The sequence below is a fragment of the Nycticebus coucang genome, chromosome 8 (assembly GCF_027406575.1).
Source record: "Nycticebus coucang isolate mNycCou1 chromosome 8, mNycCou1.pri, whole genome shotgun sequence".
In the NCBI taxonomy this organism is placed as follows: Eukaryota; Metazoa; Chordata; class Mammalia; order Primates; family Lorisidae; genus Nycticebus; species Nycticebus coucang.
Genome location: NC_069787.1, coordinates 15338267 through 15355426, shown reverse-complemented (window position 1 = coordinate 15355426; position 17160 = coordinate 15338267).

The following is a 17160-nucleotide window of genomic DNA, read 5'->3' as shown; positions in this document are numbered from 1 at the left end:
GTCTCATAAGACTAGTATGCTATAAAACACATTTTATACTGATCCAAATCCTCATTTTACAGATTATAAAAAGTGAGTTCCAAAGTAGTCAATCTGACTTTAAGTTTGCATAGAATGATGGTCTGATGGGATTCAAACATGTCTGAGGCCAGTGCTTGGGCCACTACATTGTGTCACTTATCACTAATCAGAGAGTTGGAAGTATCTTGGATGTAGAGTCTTTTCACAAGAGATCCTGGGTCTCCCAGGCAGATTTTTGGTCTATAAGGACGACTGGCTGAAGTAAAGTCTCAGAACATGTTACCAGGTCCATCCAGTCCATGTTGCCAGCAGGAGCTCTAACTGGGATGTCCATTTTTTTCTTTTGTTTTTTAGACAGAATTTCACTTTGTTGCCTTTGGTAGAGTGCTGTGGCATCATCGCTCATAGCAACCTCAAACTCTTGGGATCAAGTGGTTCTCATGCTTCAGCCTCCCAAGTAGCTGGTACTACAGGTGCCTGCCACAATGCCCGATTATTTTTAGAGATGAGGTGTCCCTCTGGCTCAGCCAATCCACCTGCCTTGGCCTCCCAGAGTGCTAGGATTACAGGTGGTGAGCCACTGTAACCGGCCTAATAGGGATGTCTTTGCTGTCCTTGTTGATGTCACTATGAAAAATGAGTAATGCTGTTATTCTTGTTTCTGAATAGCAGTCCACAACCTCTTCGATTAATCCAAAAAGTTTTTATTGATCTCGACTATTCCATGTCTTAGGGACAATGAGTATCTTCGGTTATGAGTCTTGTGAAGGTGTACAGGTGATACAGGGCATCCACTTGGATCTTATGAAATCTTAACAGGTGCTTATTTAAACTATATGAAAATTTCATGGGAGAAAGACTTCTTTCTCTTTTTTCAAGTTCGTAGTACTTTATTATGGCAACTCTAGGAAACATACGTCAATATAGAAACGCACGTACATGCAATTCATTTTTCTGATAATAACGATCTTTAGATTTCTTTACTAAATTAATATCTTATCCCAAAGTTTGCAGTTATATTTCTGTAGTTATTATGGTTGGATAGCTTTTCGTAGATTTGAAGGATCATTACTATTGCTTTTAATAACAATTTGAGGCTGCTATCAGTTTCCCTTCTCTCTACAGATCTTTTTATATCAAGGATGTTAATCCTTTATCAGTTATGTGTATGTGGGCAATTTTTTCTTCCCAGATTTTTATGTGTACTTTAGTACTGTTTTTCCCCCAAATAGGTTGTTAGTACATTGTAATAGATTTGTATGACTAAGAATGTAATGTTTTCTGCATAAAAACACTTGACTAATGGACTAGGGACATAACATGTCAATCCCCAGTCTTCCAGGGTTGGAGAGCACTTTCCCCTTTGGAAGTCCTGTGCAGGACAGCTATGGCCTAAGGGTGGGTCCAGGATTTGAGTCTCCATGGTTTCCCAGGAGTTGTACACTTTTTGTATCTCTTTCTTTTTTTCTGTAGAACAGAGATAGTAATGCTTCACTCAGAAGAACATTGCAGGGATTTTATGTAATAGGCAGCAAATACTATTATGAAAATAAACAGGGATCCTGGGATCGGGGGACAAATACGCAGAACAATTGGCCATGAAAAGCAGCCCTGTGAGGCGGACTTTCACTTTTCAGCCCCGACCAGACCTCCTGATTCAGTCACAAGATTGCATGAAATATAGCAAATATAGAACAAAAATATAGCGAAAATGAAGAGAATGCAGATAATGACCCCCGAGGGTTTCTTCTCAGGTCTTTGTTCTCAGGATCTTGAGTCAGTCTGTACTGACTCCAGACTGGGACTCCTCTGGAATCTCGCCTTTGGCCTGGCCTGAATTCCCAGATATCACATTGGGCAGTGTGAGGACTTGAGTGGCTCTGGTGGAGTCCCACTTGCTGTCATGAAGGTACTTCTGAGACCACTTGAGATTCATCCCCATCTGGGCAGAGAAAGCCTCAACCATGTTCTGCTGCTCCTGGGAGGGGGCATGCACATAACTGGAGTAATGTGTGGTCCCTGGGATGGAGAAGGCACCCTGGGACTCTTGGAAACTGATGTCTTGCACAAACAGCTCATCATTTATGACACATAGACTGGAATTGCTGGTAGGGACAGTGATGAAGATCCGAGGGAAGGCACATACACATCCCAGGGACTTTGCCTCCACTTCCTTGAACAATCCATTGACAGAAACACAGAGCATCCTTTCCGGCTGGAATCACATGTCCACTAGGAAGGAGCTGAGGTCATGCTGAGTTTTGGGCAACATTTTGAGGGTGTCCACGATGTCACATTTTGTGTGCTTCAGCAGCTGCCTCTGCTGGAAGTGGTCCTTGAGCACTATCATGTTCCTGCTTTCCTTGAAGTACTTGCACAAGTTGCTTGAAGCTGGGTCCTCATGCTGAAGGGAATGGTCAGGGAGAAGCAGACCACAACATGATGAGCACCAAGGAGACCCTCTCCACCTCCATAGTCGTAGATGGAGTAATACTGCCGCAGGAATTACAGGACCAGACTCTTAAGCGTTTCAGATGCAAAGACGCTTCCCTTGCAGACTGGTAATGTCTTGTGGGCTTCAATACCATGTGGATTTGGACAGGGTGACTCCTGGCCATCTTGGGGAACAATTCCAAGATGGAGTTTATGTTGCTGGACTTATCCAGGAAGGTGGTGTATGGGACTTTTCTTTTTTTTTTAAAAAAACTTATTTTATTTTATTTCTTTTTTTTTTTTTTTTTTGCAGTTTTTGGCTGGGGCTGGGTTTGAACCCGCCACCTCTGGCATATGGGGCCGCCACCCTTCTCCTTTGAGCCACAGGCGCTGCCCCTGTATGGGACTTTTCTGTCCACACATACCTCTTCTGGCTCCAGCCCTCTTTCCTTGTCCATCTCCTCTGCAGACTTCACCTCATTCAGGTTGTTGATGTTGGAGACTTTTGTCATAATGCCAAGCAGCTGATAGGGTTTGACGTTGCTCATATTCAAAAGCAAAAACTGGGACATGTTCTCTTCCTCCATGTGCAGGGATACAGCCATGCTCTTTCCAGGATTTGGTGCCATTATGACATCAAGTGTCCTCAACTCTGTGTCAAAGTGGATTCTCTGGATGTCAAGTGCTTCCTGGGAGGTATCATATTTCTTCATGGTCACCTTTTCCGAGTTCAGCTCCTTCTGCACATGTCAGAGGGCAGGGCATGTCAGAGGGACTGACAAAGACTGATTTTCTTTCATTATCCTGGTCCCAAATGTTGCCACTGATACTCTTCAGTGCGAGGGTGATGCTGGCACTCTCCATGAAGACGTGGGCCTGCATTTTCGCATAGTGAAACTCAGAGTGAAAGGGTCACTGCATTGGCTCTGAATCAAATCCAGTAGCCACTTCTCATCATATTTTAGGCCAAATAAAACTGTGGTCTTGAACCAGTTCCCTGATGTCCCATCTTGCCTGCACCATTCCATTCTTCCCTCTGGAAGTTTTTTCTCTCTTTCTGCGGTAACTTGGGTTTGGTCTTGTTTATGAAAAGTACCTCTCCAATGGTGTGGTGGAATGGCATAAGGATTGAATCTTACTGGAGAGTCCATTTGGATATCACTCGTTGCTGCACTTCCTTCTTGATGCTGAAGGAATGAATGGAGGATGCACACCAAAAGTGACTGCTTCGGACCAATTGGTAAATCTCCTTCGGTAAAGACCCCAGCATCTTGCTCTTCTCTGAACAGGGTTGACTTGATGGTTGTGCCTCATGACACTCGGTGCTCCGTGATGAAGGCAGAGTACACTTCATGGTTACCAGATATTTCAAAATATAATCAGCTCCAGGACCCTCCATAGATCTTTTATAAACTTCCCTCTTTTTTTTTTTTTGTAGAGACAGAGTCTCACTTTATGGCCCTCGGTAGAGTGCTGTGGCCTCACACAGCTCACAGCAACCTCCAACTCCTGGGCTTAAGCAATTCTCTTGCCTCAGCCTCCCGAGTAGCTGGGACTACAGACGCCCGCCACAATGTCCAGCTATTTTTTGGTTGCAGTTTGGCCGGGGCCGGGTTTGAACCCGCCACCCTCTGTATATGGGGCCGGCGCCTTACCGACTGAGCCACAGGCGCCACCCATAAACTTCCCTCTTAATTAACTACTTGAGTGGTTTCCCAGAAATGATGGACTTGAACTGTAGGCCTCAAGAGATCCTTCTGCCATGGCTTCCCAAAGTGCTGGGATTATGAATTAGAGCCACTACCCCTTCCCTGAAAGGAAGGACTTTCTGAAAAACAGAAAAACTTCTTACCTAGACCTTGAGACCCCTGACAGTCCTATTCAATGACTTGAAATTTTTTATTTTATTTTTTTCACCTTTCAGATATTAATCAGTGTAATCCTTAACACAATTTCATGCATTTAGAGGAGAAATATTTCCTGGTTAGTTGAAAAATTGCCTGGACCTGGATGAACCAGAGAGTCCACAAGTGGCCTCTCTAGGTGGTTTGGCTTCCTTACAGCATGGCGGCTTCAGAGTAATGGGCCTTCCCCTGGTGTGGCTCAACACTACAGCTGTGGGTAGTTGGTCTAGTAAACAAACTGTTTACACTGAAGGCCTTCCAGAAGACTTCCAGTTTTACGGTAAAAAGTTAGAAGTCTGGACCTTCATTCTCCAGTTTGCTATAATCCACATTCACCGAGTAGAACTTGTGTTAATCATTGAGACCCAGTTTGCTCCAGGGTTCTAGGTTACCCTTTCTGTCCCAATTGACATCTGGATTGAACAATGCCAGATGTAAGACATCTGGTGCTGCTGCTGTACCTCCAGTTCCAATAAATACAAAGAGAGGGACCCAGCGCGGATGATTCCTGGCCTGAATGAGGATCTGGTGAAGAATGTTTGCCGCAGAAGCCTCTGGTCTGAAAGGAAAGAAAAACCAATCCGCGGGCCAAGCCCTGCACTAAATCTGCATGGAGACTGCATGGTTGTCTACAGTCATCCAGGACTGTCTTGAAAATGTTTATAAAAAGTGTTTAGAGATGGAAGTCTTGCAATGATGCTCAGGCTGGATATGAACTTCTGGGCCAAAGAAATTTCTTATATTTCAGTCTTCTGAGTAGCTGGGACTATGAATGAGCACCACCATGCCAGCCTCACTAGGCAATGGACTTTTTCACTTCATGGGCAATCAATGGCATGAATGGACTGTAATCATTCTCCCACAGTTTTTTATGGGATCACGCAAAGTTTCCATGTCTCTTCCCAGAGATGGGCTGCTTATCTATCTGCACAAAGGCAGAGTACTGATACCTAATGTTTGCAAACCCTCTGCTGAACCTGCCTTGATTTAAAATCACACTTGTTTGTCATGCATGTTCTTATATTAGGGAGAAGCTTGCAATTTGTATCTCAAATAAGGCCCAAGAGAGTCGTGATTGGCTGACACAATGACAACACAATTTCTGCCCAGGGAAAAGCGTTAAGAGGCATCAACCTACTCCTGTCTTTGGGGGATAGTAGCCCAGTTGTGCCTGCGTGATTTTCATGCCTGTCCCTATTGCAAGTGTGTAATGCAAGCCCCAAGACCCAGAATGTCCGCCATTGAAGAATCTGAGCTTTGCTAGAGGGTAGGAGTAGTGTAGGAAAATCTGGATATAGCTTAACATTGCTTTGGATGAGCAACGATGAGAGAGTAAGGCCATCATTCCTGGGCTGCTGATTCTGTCTGTGCTGCAATTTCTGTCTTGATGTGATCACATGAGCACACACTACTGTGTAGATGAGAGAGGGACACCATCCAAACTTGGCAGATTTCAGGACAAGACAGCAGGCCTTGCTTATATTACTCAGTTCTCTAGGCTTTGATAGAATTTAATGAAATTTGGTGGACCTCATCAAGTTCATAGATCAGGTGGCATTCTGTACTCTTGTTCCAGGCACAAAAGCTGTGTAACAAGTTACTCCTACACTTAGTGACTTGGGCTTATGGATTCTGGGGTCAGGAAATCAGACAGAACATGCCTGCCTGGGGTTGGCTTGTCTCCAGAGTGTCATCATTTGGGAAGGCTTGAAAGTTGGTGGTGACATAACTGCAGAGAGCTGGAATCCCCTGGGGATTCATCTCCGCACACTTCTAGTGCCTGGACCTGGATGAACCAGAGAGTCCACAAGTGGCCTCTCTAGGTGGTTTGGCTTCCTTACAGCATGGCGGCTTCAGAGTAATGGGCCTTCCCCTGGTGTGGCTCAGCACTACAGCTGTGGGTAGTTGGTCTAGTAAACAAAGCAGAAGCTGTGTCACCTATTAGGGCCCAGCCCCTAAAGCCATCTGTGTCCACTCTGCTCTATCCTGTTGGTGGAAGTGGTGGCAACCCAACTTCACCTGTTTTACGGTTGGGGAATTAGACTTCACCTGCTGAACAGGGGGATCCCATTGTGGAAGTGAGACTGTAGTCATGTTTGGAAAACACAGTGCTCCTGGATCAGCACCTTTAGCTCAGTGGTTAGGGTGCCGGACACATAGAACGAGGCAGGCGGGTTCAAACCGGGCCCAGGCTGGCTAAACAACAATGACAACTGCAACAGAAAAATAGCCGGGTATTGTGGTGGGCACCTGTAGTCCCAGATACTTGGAAGGCTGAGGCAAGAAAATTGCTTAAGCCCAAGAGTTTGAGATTGCTGTGAGCTGTGACCCCGTGAAACTCTACTGAGGGCTATGTAGTGAGACTGTCTCAAAAAAAATCAGTGCTGCACCTCTCTGTCATGAGTCCAGTGTCAGGGCGTCCAGGCCAAAGAAGGTGTGACAGCTTCTAATATATTAGACAAGTTCTCAAGTTGCCTACTGGTGCTCCAAATCCATGCAAATGATGTTGCTTTATATAAGAGGAACATTTCCACAGGGGCACTGGGGCAGTTGTTAGCCTCTACGGAACCTTTATATAAATTAGAAGAAGTTGCTCTCTGGACCTATGGGAGGCAGCAAGCAGAGTACATCATCACCCTTCATCAGCCCCTGTTCCGGTGCGCCAAGAACCCCACCAGACGTGGCAGTCCTGGTAGCTATTATTGTCATAATGGATCTCACCACTTTACAAAAGCAAGCGGGGCTTTAGCAGTTCCCATGCTCAGGCCACTCCTGGTTGCCTTCTCCACTGTTCATTCCTGGCTGTCCTCTTCACTGGGACTCTCTCCTCGCCTTTTTTCCTTTGATCGCCAACCTTTCCCCATTTTGCACTGATGAGGAGAGGGCACCCTCTCGGGAATGCTCGATGGCTTAATGGGACTAACTATGCATTTAAAATAGTTCCAAATGTTTTTGCTCCTTTTTGGAGTAATGCGTATGTGTTATAAAAATTCAAACGAACCACTATAGAAAGGTAAAAAGGGTAGTGACTCAGAGCTCTCTTTACTCAACAGCATAGTAAGCCAGTGGGAAAGTCAGGTAGAGGGGTGTCTGTGTGTGTGTGTGTGAGAGAGAGAGAGAGAGCACGTGAGGGAGGGAGGGGAAGAGAGAGAGAGAGGTGTAAGTTTGCCAAGTAGAACATAGCTTCCCCTGAGAAGGGACACCAGGAAAGGGGCTTCAAAGAGGGTGGGAGGAAAGGCGGGCCTGCTGAACTGGGAATTCTGAAGGATCCACAAGAATGAAGGTATAAAGTAACCTAGGAGATCAATGACCAATAGACAGAGATTATCAATGACTAGCCCGGAGGGCAGAGAGGCCAATGAAAGACTTGAAGCCAATTTTTTTTTTTAAATTTATTTATTTATTTATTTTTTTATTAAATCATAGCTGTGTACATTAGTGCAATCAAGAGGTACAATGTGCTGGTTCCATATACAATCTGAAATTTTTTCATCACACTGTTTAATATAGCCTTCGTGGCATTTTCTTAGTTATTGTCTGTAGACATTTGTATTTTGCATGAGTAAGTTTCACCTATACCCATTCTAAGATGCATCGTAGAGAAAGAGAAAGGGGCTATGTCTCCCTCCGCAGGGCCTTTGGGTGTCTGTCTGTCTCAGCTTTTCTCCTTCACGAGAGGAACCCGCTTCCAACTCTCTTTGGAAGTGCTTTAAACTTGCTCTTTGCTCTTCCTAAATAGAATTTCTCTTTGTTACACTGAGACTTGTGCAGGTTACTGTGCTCTCTGTGCCGCTCCAGTTTTATTTCCAGTTTCCATTCATTTTTGCTTTCAGTGATTGCCCTGCCTGGGTTGAGCTTTCTAGCTCAGCTGAGAAATCAAACCAGATCAAGTGGGTTCAGGGAATCAGGACCCCCAAGCCCTCAATACCTCCCAGTTAAATTAGAATGTCAGGTAAATAATGTGTTTCTTTTTAGTGCATGTCTCAAATATGTTTATTTGAAATTCTAATTTAACCAAGTATCCTATACTTAATTTGCTAAATCTGGCCAGCCTGTCTGTGTGATCAGTATGTGGGGAGAGTGTGGTGTGTGGGCCTGGGGTGTCTGAGTGTTTGACGAAGGGTGTATGTGTCATGTGTGGGTGGGGATGGGGGTGGAGTGGGAGTGGGGGGATGTGTGTACTTGTGGGAGGTGCATACTTGGGTGGGGGGTGAGAAGGTGGGTTGGAAGGAGGAGAGTTTCAGCTACAATTTGTGGAGAGAAAATGTATAATAACAGAGAGAATTTTTTTTTTCTTGAGACAAGAGTCTCACTTTGTCACCCTTGGCAGAGTGCCATGACATTATAGCTTGCAGCAACCTCAAACTCCTGGGCTTAAGTGATTCTCTTGCTTCAGCCTCCCGAGTAGCTGGGACTACAGGCATCTGCCATAACGCCTGGCTATTTTTAGAGACGAGGTCTCACTCTGGCTAAGGTTGGTCTCGAACCTGTGAGCTCAGGCAGTCCACCTGCCTAGGCCTCCCAAATGCTGAGATTACAGGTGCCAGCCACTGCGCCTGGCCCAGAGAGAAATTTTTTTAAAATAAGAAGAAAAGAGGGGATAACAGGAAACTTGAAGGTGTGTAACCCATTTTCCCCAAATTGGCCTTGTAGCATACAAACCGTTTGTGCTTGTGATACTTTATTGTCACATATTGGTTTACATTCCCAGATCCCCACTAGTCAGAGAAAGCCAAGACCTGAGCTTTGCCTGTGCAGTGGTCCCCGCCTGCGGCCCCCAATGGCCTCCCAGCTCCTGTGCAATCAGGGTGCTCTCACACTTCTGGATGGGCAGGGATTTGATGCCAGGGTATCTAACCTTCCTTCCTCATCGTCAGCTGAGAAGCCATCCCCGGCTTCTCTGAACACCCAGAGCCTCAGAGTCACCTGGGGAGTCTGTTTAAAAGGCAGGCTCCCAGGCCCTCCCTGCCCCTCCAAATGTTTCAGAATTCCTGGGTAAGAGGGAATTATGGGCAGGAACCAACTGGGCAAAAGCGTTCACTTGTAATTATCTCCTCTTCTAAAAAGGGCGGGGTGGAGGTGGGGGGCAAAATGAACAGAACTTGGCCCAGAAGCCATGCTATGAAAGGCTGTGTGTGTGTGTGTGAGTGTGTGAGTGTTGTGCGTGCGTGATGTGTGTGTCTACACACACCCGACAGGCGGCATGAGGTGTGAAAAGTGAACCTGGCTCCACTGATATTTCATAAAGATTTTTTCCTCTATGAATTTATGTTGGTGCTGCTCCTAACAAATCGCTTGCCTGGAGCAAATGTGAAGTCGTAAAGATCAGTCAGCAATGAGCTGTGCACGAAAAATGGCTGTAAGGAAGAACAGGGGAAAGAAAGCCTTTGTTTCCTAGCAGCAAAGATCCAACCACGCTTTTCAGAGCCACAGTGTAGCACTAACCCAATAACATTACCTCTGTCCTGACATTAGGCATAGAGCATTGCAATCGATAGCAAGAATTCTGCCAAAAGTGAAGGTAAAGATTTGCAAAGAAAGAAGCTGTGGGGTGGAGGAAAAGTAGGAGTTGATTCTTTGAGTTCAATGTTTATGAGGTTAAAAGTTTTTTTTGAGGGGGATTGCAGTGCTCCCACTTAACCGGCACAGTGTAAGTGTATATGGCACATCTCGGGTACAGGACACAAGTACAAGAGGGACTGGACCTAACTAACTCAAACATTGTAACCTAGTTGTTTGTACCCTCACACTAATCTGGGAAAAAAAAGTTCTTTTTAATTTTTCTCTAAGACTTTCTCTCCAAAAAGACCAATCTAAAACACTAGAATTATGGCTATTCAAAAGAATATTAACTCTGTGAATATGCTAAAAGCCACTGAATTGTACATGTTAAATGGGTGTATTGCATGATATGTAAATTATATCCCAATATAACTGTCATTGATAAATTAAAAAAAAAAATGAGAGGACCAAATTCCATAACCCTTCTGTATGAATAAGGTTATTCTCACTAGAAATTAATAAACTGATGATAAATCTCAGGGTGATTTATCTTCCAAGTGTGACTTCATTTGCAGACTTGTTCCAGGAAGATTTTGTTATAGAAGCACATAATACAATTTTAAAGATGGATGGTACTATTTAAAAATGATAATGAAAGAAAAATAAAAATGATAATGAACAAGTTGACAACTGTTTATCATTAGTGCTTACTAAAAGGTCGATTTTAGAAATCATTAATGGTAAAAAGATGTCAAATTGTTCACCGTTCTTTTTCTTTTGTTACCTACATTTAATTTATTGCCTGCTGCCCACAGCTTGGGGGGGAAGGAGAGGAGTGGTTAAAGATGAGAAATATTGGCCAGTTGGTTGCTGTTAATTTTTCATAAGTCTCATGTACTGAAATCTGTAATTTGAACACGGCTGTTCTTTGAAATGTTCCAGTCTTTCTGAGTTCAATCAATTTCTTAATCATGTAACAACAGCGGGAGCTACCAAAAACCAGACCCATGCTACAGTAAATGACACAGGTTCCCTTTTACAGAGTGCAAAATACGAAATTTGATGCCTTCTTTACAAAAATTCGTCTAATAGCATTGCACATCTGAGTGGCTGAGGGGAGGAACAGATGTATTTTCAAGTGAAAGAAAAGAAAATCATAAATGATCATTGTTAGAGGAACAAAAAAAAATCAGGATCTCAACAGTACCTGATGAAAGGCAAATTATACTATTCACATCAACCGCTTTTTCTCCCTTTTCTCAAATGATTTATTATCCTTTGATATTACAATCAGTTATCCAGCTTGCTGCTGCATAAATATTTGATCTTAGTGCAAAGTCTTTCATTGCTTTTTGCTACAGCTGTCCATCCTTGCCTTCTGCCTCCAACTTTCCTCCATTAAACCAAGGAGGCAAATAGAAGGCGAGCGAAGAGAATGGACGTAATTGACCTGTAAATTATCCACGTGAGGGAAGGTCCCAAGGAATGAATAGAGTGATAGAGTCAAATGGAGGGACCTGCCCAAATAGGATGTCCCACCCAGGGAAAAGAGAACGTGCCCACCCCCACCCTTTCCACCCCTTAAAATCCCTGTGCACCTTAACCCACGTTGCTGACTTCCTTCTCGAGCTCAGCTCACCTGTACCCGGGTGGAAATAAAGGCCGACGTTGCCCACCCAGAACCTGGACTCTGTTTCTTTTCTTTCACATTTTGGAATAATCTTTTATTGTAGGTCTTTGACATCTCATAGAGCATCAGCAGGGGAAATTTCTGTAACTGTGTTTCCTAGGTGCTATATTAGGTGTGTCCTTTTTCTTTCTTTTTTTTAAATTATTTTTTATTATTAAATCATAGCTGTGCAGATTAATGCGATCATGGGGCACCATACACTGGTTTTATACACAGTTTGACACATTTTCATCACACTGGTTGACAAAGCCTTCCTGGCATTTTCTTAGTTAATGTGTTAAGACATTTATATTCTACATTTACTAAGTTTCACATGTACCCTTGTAAGATGCACCACAGGTGTAATCACACCAATCACCTTCCCTCCACCCATCCTCCCCCCTCCCTCCCCTCCCTTTCCCCTTTCCCCTATTCTTAGGTTATAACTGGGTTATAGCTTTCATATGAAAGCCAGAAATCAGTTTCATAGCAGGGCTGAATACATTGGATACTTTTTCCTACATTCTTGAGATACTTTACTAAGAAGAATATGTTCCAGCTCCATCCATGTAAACATGAAAGAGGTAAAGTCTCCATCTTTCTTTAAGGCTGCATAATATTCCATGGTGTACATATACCACAGTTTATTAATCCATTCGTGGGTCGATGGGCACTCGGGCTTTTCCATGACTTAACAATTATGAATTGGGCTGCAATAAACCTTCTGGTACAAGTATCTTTGTTGTGATGTGATTTTTGGTCTTCTGGGTATATACCTAGTAGAGGAATTATAGGATTGAATGGCAGGTCTATTTTTAGATCTCTAAGTGTTCTCCACACATCTTCCCAAAAGGAATGTATTAATTTGCATTCCCACCAGCAGGGTAGAAGTGTTTCATTTTTTCCACATCCACGCCAATGTCTCTGGTGTGAGGATTTTGTGATATGGGCTAATCTTACTAGAGTTAGATGGTATCTCAAGGTAGTTTTGATTTGCATTTCTCCGATGATTAAAGATGATGAGCATTTTTTCATATGTCTGTAGGCCATGCACCTGTCTTCTTCAGAGAAGTTTCTCTTCAAGTCCCTTGCCCAGCCTGCGATGGGATCACATGTTCTTTTCTTGCTTATATATTCTTGAGTTCTCTGTGGATTCTGGTTATTAAACTTTTGTCGGAGACACAACCTGCAAATATCTTCTCCCATTCTGAGGGCTGTTTGCTTGCCTTACTTTCTGTGTTCTTGGCTGTGCAGAAGTGTTTTAGTTTGATCAGGTCCCAGTAGTGTATTTTTGAAGGTGCTTCAGTTGCCAAGGGGGTCCTCCTCATAAAATACTCGCCCAGACTGATTCCTTCAAGGGTTTTCCCTGCACTCTTTTCTAGTATTTTTATAGTTTCATGCCTTAAGTTTAAATCTTTTATCCAGTGAGAGTCTATCTTAGTTAATGGTGAAAGGTGTGGGTCCAGTTTCAGTCTTCTACAGGTTGCCAGCCAGTTCACCCAGCACCATTTGTTAAATAGGGAATCTTTTTCCCACTAAACATTTTTAATTGGCTTGTCAAAGATCAGATAGCGGTAAGTAGCTGGATTCATCTCTTGGTTCTCTATTCTGTTCCAGACATCTACTTCTCTGTTTTTGTGCCAGTACCATGCTGTTTTGATCACTATCGATTTATAGTATAGTCTGAGGTCTGGTAGCATGATTCCTCCTGCTTTGTTTTTATTTCTGAGTAATGTCTTGGCTATTCGAGGTTTTTTCTGATTCCGTATAAAACGAAGTATTCTTTTTTCAAGATCTTTAAAGTATGACAGTGGAGCTTTAATAGCGATTGCATTAAAATTGTATATTGCTTTGGGTAGTATGGACATTTTAACAATGTTGATTATTCCCAGCCATGAGCATGGTATGTTTCTCCATTTGTTAACATTTTCAGCTATTTCTTTTCTTAGAGTTTCATAGTTCTCTTTATAGACATCTTTCACGTCCTTTGTTAGATAAACTCTCAAATATTTCATCTTCTTTGGCACTACTGTGAACAGAATAGAGTCCTTGACTGTTTTTTTGGCTTGACTATTGTTGGTATATATAAAGGCTACCAATTTATGAATGTTGATTTTCTAACCTGAGACACTGCTGTATTCCTTGATCACTTCTAAGAGTGTTGTAGTAGAATCCCTGGTGTTTTCCAGATATACAATCATATCATCTGCAAAGAGCGAAAGTTTGGTCTCCTCTGACCCTATATGGATACCCTTGATTGCCTTTTCTTCCCTAATTGCAATGGCTAAAACTTCCATTACAATGTGAAAGAGCAGTGGAGACAATGGACAGCTTTATCTGGTTCCTGATCTAAGTGGAAATGATTTCAGTTTAACTCCATTCAATATGATATTGGCTGTGGGTTTGCTGTAGATGGCCTCTATCAGTTTAAGAAATGTCCCTTCTATACCAATTTTCTTAAGTGTTCTGATCATGAAGGGATGCTGGATATTATCAAAAACTTTTTCTGCATCAATTGAGAGAATCATATGGTCTTTGTTTTTTAATTTGTTTATATGCTGGATTCTACTTATAGATTTATGTATATTAAACCAGCCTTGAGACCTTGGGGTAAAAACGACTTGGTTATGATGTATAATTTGTTTGATATGTTGCTGGATTCTGTTTGTTAGAATCTTGTTGAATATTTTTGCATCTATATTCATTAGTGATATTGGTCTATAATTTTCTTTTCTTGTTGGGTCGTTTCCTGGTTTGGGGATCAGGGTGATGTTGGCTTCATGGAACGTGTTGGGTAGTCTTCCTTCTTTTTCTACATTTTGGAACAGGTTGAGTAATATAGAAACGAGTTCCTCTTTAAGGGTTTGTTAGAATTCTGACGTGAAGCCATCTGGTCCCGGGCTTTTCTTTTTTTTAGGGAGATCTCGTATGGTTGATGCTATTTCAGAATGTGATATTGGCCTGTTCAACATTTCCACTTGATTCTGATTAAGTCTTGGAAGGTGACGTGCTTCCAAGTATTGGTCAATTTCCTTCAGATTTTAATATTTCTGAGAATAAAGTTTCTTGTAATATTCATTAAGGATTTTTTGAATTTCTGAGAAGTCTGTTGTTATTTTGTCTTTGTCATTTCCTATTGATGAAATTAGAGATTTTACTCTTTTTTTCCTGGTTAGGTTAGCCAAAGGTTTATCTATGTTATTGACCTTTTCAAAAAACCAACTTTTTGATTTATTGATCTGTTGTATAATTCTTTTGTTTTCAATTTCATTTAATTCTGCTCCAATTTTGGTTATTTCTTTTCTTCTATTGGGTTTGGTGTTGGAATGTTCTTCCTTTTCCAGTTGCTTGAGATGTCTCATTAAGTTATTAACTTTCTCTCTTTCTGTTCTCTTGAGGAAGGCTTGCAGTGCTATAAATTTCCCTCTTAGGACTGCCTTTGTGGTATACCAGAGGTTCTGATAATTCATGTCTTCATTGTTGTTTTGTTCCAAAAATTTGGCGATTTCCTTCTTAATCTCATCTCTGACCCAGCTATCATTCAGTTTAAGGATATTTAACTTCCATTTTTTGTATGAGTATGCAGATTCCTATTGTTACTGAGTTCAAATTTTATTCCATGGTGGTCCGAGAGGATGCAAGGAATAATTTCTATTCCTTTAAATTTACTGAGGTTAGACTCGTGACCTAAGATGTGATCGATTTTGGAGTATGTTCTGTGGGCTGATGAGAAGCATGTGTATTCAGTTTTGTTGGGATGAAATGTTCTGTAGATGTCTGCTAAATCCAAATGTTGGATGGTTGAGTTTAAATCTAAGATTTCTTTGCTCAGCTTCTTATTGGAGGATCTATCCAACACTGCCAAAGGAGTGTTGAAATCTCTGACTATTATGGAGCTGGAGGAAATCAAGTTGCTCATGTCTGTTAGAGTTTCTCTTATAAATGGAGGTGCATTCTGGTTGGGTGCATAAATATTCATAATTGAGATCTCATGATATTGAGTATTACCCTTAACAAATATGAAGTGGCCATACTTATCCTTCTTTATTTTTGTTGGTTTAAAGCGTATTGTGCCCTCAAATAAAATTGCAACGCCTGTTTTTGTCTGATTACCATTTGCCTGATTACCATTTATCCTTTAAGGTAAGATGTGACTCTTGTATGCAGCAAATATCTGGCCTGAGTTTTTGTATCCAGTCAGCTAACCTATACCTCTTTAGAGGACAGTTTAAGCCGTTCACATTAATGGAGAATATTGATAAGTCTGGTAAAATTTTGGGCATCGAGTTTTTTGAAAGTCCAGTGGACATTTTTTGATCCTTTTGGCACTGTGGAAGTTGGCGGTTGATCAAAAGTTTCTGAATGAGTTTACTTTTGTGGTAGAGGATTGGTCTGGTCATTATGAAGGATAGGTCTGAGAATACGCTGAGGAGCTGGTTTGGTTATGGCAAATTTCTTCAATATATGAATGTCATTAAAGTATTTAATTTCTCCATCATAAATGAAACTCAGTTTAGCTGGATACAGAATCCGGAGTTGAAAGTTATTTTGCTTTAGGAGATTAAAAGTTGATGACTACCCTCTTCTGGCTTGAAAAGTTTGAGCAGAGCGATCTGCAGTCATTCTAACATTCTTCCCTTTGTAGGTAATGGATTTCTTGTGTCTGGCTGCTTTCAGAATTTTCTCCTTCATATTAACTTTAGTGAAGTTAATTATGATATACCTGGGGAATGTCTTATTTGGATTTAGTCTTGCTGGGGTTCTGAAACTGTCTGCTACCTGAATTTCAGAATCTCTTGGCATGTCTGGAAAATTCTCTTTCATAATTTCATGGAGCAGGGCCTCTGTGCCTTGTGAGGCCACTTCGGGGATTCCAATGAGGTGTATATTAGCCTTCTTCGAATTATCCCATAGCTCTCCAAGAGAATGATCCATTTTTGCCCTCCATTTCTCTTTCTCTTGAGAATTTGCAAGTGTTCAAACGCTTTGTCTTCAATGTCAGAAATCCTTTCTTCTGCCTGATCCACTCTGTTACTGAGGGATTCTACTGTATTTTTCAGATCTTTGAGGGCTGCAAATTCTTGCTTCAGGGCATCAAAATCTTTGGTGGTTTTGTCTTTAAATTCATTAAATTCTTGAGACAACTTTTGAATTTCTCCTCCAATTTCTAATTCTGACTTTTGAATTGTTCTTCGAATTTCTAATTCCAAATTTTCCTCCATTCTATTAATCTTGTTTGCAATCCAAATTCTGAATTCGATTTCTGACATCTCGGCCAGCTGTGTATGGATGGGATCTTCAGTTACATCTGCCATATCTTTCCTTGTGTGTGGGGGGGTTGATCTATTCTGGTTATTCATGTTACCAGAGTTTTTCCACTGATTCCACCCCATGATTACTTTACACCATTTGACTTTTCCCCTGGAGCTTTGTCGAGGACCCGTACAGTGTTACAGCCTGAGAAACTGGGGACCTATTTGGTGTGGTGGGGCTAAGTTGTTCTGTCTTGATTTCAGCTGTTCACTGTTTGACCCTAGTGAAACAGTTACTCTGGGTTGTCTCAGCTGTGGAGAAATACCAGCAATTAAGTCACTCCACCCCCCCCACAGGCAACAATTGGAAAAGGAAAAT